We start from the raw sequence: 2,148 nt of genomic DNA, 5'->3' as shown, positions 1-2,148 counted from the left end.
ACCCGTCGGAATGACGAAGTGCTATAAATAGTGGCAATAATGTAAGGCAAAAGAGGAGTGGGCTCATGGTGTCGCTCTAAAGACACCTCTCTGAAAGGTGACCTTGTTAGTTGTCACGGGATTTTTTCCAGATGAGATAGTAAATCTGGTTTTCAAAGGCGGCATCAATCTCTCTATGCACCCAACTATTGGCGGATGAACCTTTAAGATTTCCAAAAGACAGATGATAAGTCTATGGGATGTCAAATCGAAAGCTTTCCGATAATCAATCCAGGCCATCGATAGGTCACGCTGGTAGAATGCTGCATCTTTGGAGACACATCTATCGATAAGCAGGCTCTCCCGACATCCGGCTACGCCTTTCTTTGAGCCTCGTTGTTCATACATTTCTTGCCACACAGGTTCAATTGCCCGAACAATCCTGTCATTTAGGATAGCTTTGAATATCTTATAAAGCGTGTTCAGACAAGTTATTGGCCTGTAATTCTTCGGGTCAGCTAAGTTGCCTATTTTCGGTTGAAGTATTGTGCGCGCTTCCACCAACCACTCTGGAATCGGCTCTTCCGACTTCAAATATGAGGTGAAAATACGTGCCAAATGCTGATGGGTTGAAGAAGACTTCTTCCACGAGAAGGTTTTGATACAATCTGGACCCGGTGCGGAATAGTTCTTCATCCTTCTTAATACTTTTTTCACCTCCTCGGTAGTGATGGGTGGGCATTCTTTACCAGGTTTTATGAGGGCAAAACATAACTCTTTGAAGCTCTTTATATTTTCTGAGTCTTCGTCCAGTCTATGCTGAACATCGTATACTTCTCTCCAAAATACTTCGACCTCCTCTGGTTTGGGTGGGTGTTCGACAGTAACTGGAGGGTCTTGGAAGAGTCGAGATGGATCAGAGAGAAACTGTTGATTTTCTCTGACCCACCACTCCCTTCGCTCTAAACTTCTCTTAGCGTCAGATAGTATCCGTATACTCTCAACAATATGCTGCCGGATGGTCAGCAGCTTTGTCTTGTTGAGTGTGTGATAACGGGTCCGCAGTTCGCGCGCGAACTTTCGAACCTTGGCGCTAAAATTGCTGCCAGATGTGATGTAGTCAATCACACACTGAATGCGGGACGCGTACTGTCTTGCCCAGCCTATCTTTGTAGCAAGTTGATTCATTCGTCTTTTGGTCTTATGATCAGCCGTTGGTTTTGTTTTACGGTTCGCATCGGCCAAAGCTCTCGCTGCATTATACACACAATAATTAATAGCCCAGAGGTCGGATTCTCCGGAAAAATGTCCACGAAGATCGTCATCCATTTCAGCCAGATCTTTAGGCTTGAGAGAAACCTTGGTGTTGATGTTTCTCCGGGTCGTAAAGCATCGCTCTTCATCTATTGGATGCCTGCCCGCTGTTGGTCTTAGTGTCGCCTCTCTTTCTCTGTTGCCGGCTTGTTCTAGCTGTGGTATAGTAGGCGTTCCGCATACATAGCCCCTTTTACGGAGTAGTTCAGCATGGTTTCGCAGACGTTGCTGCGAAAAGTGCAATAGCTCCGGGTGTTTCTCGCACCACAGAGCATGCAGCTGTGCCATGTAACCCCGTTCAGGGGCCACACTCGCATCGTAGCACTCTAGCAAGTCGTAATTCAGTCGCTCCGTCCACCCAAAGGTTGCGAGATCCTGCCGATCCATCGCATTAAATCCATTTTCATTGGCTCCCCCATCTCTAGATTGGTCGGCATTGTTGGCCGACCCATTGTCGGGGGCCCTGCGCGTTCTGTTGTTTTGAACCGCACTTACTACAACTATGTTTGGTGTTGTCATTGTTGTTCCCACGAGAAGCTCGGGAAAGGGATTCGTCCATCCTTTTAGAGCCCCGCATGCAAGGATAAGGCTGCGTACTCTGAGAGGTTGCCCGGTATCCCAGAGTCACCGTTCCAGACACCTCACCCAGGTGCCATTCAGCTTTCGGCACGGCTTTCACACCTCCGCTTGGGGGTTAATTCCTTCGGGACCACCCCTAGATAATTATCCGCGACTGCCTATTTATTTTTGTAACCATATTCAGCGGAAACCCTTGGCACAGGGACCCTCTATCCGCAACCCGAGGATGCGTTCGGTGGCTTTGTCATAGGCCCTTCGGTTTGATTCTAGAGGAAT

The sequence above is a fragment of the Belonocnema kinseyi genome, chromosome 3 (genome assembly GCF_010883055.1).
Source record: "Belonocnema kinseyi isolate 2016_QV_RU_SX_M_011 chromosome 3, B_treatae_v1, whole genome shotgun sequence".
NCBI classification, from domain to species: Eukaryota; Metazoa; Arthropoda; class Insecta; order Hymenoptera; family Cynipidae; genus Belonocnema; species Belonocnema kinseyi.
Note: the sequence above shows the minus strand (reverse complement) of the source record.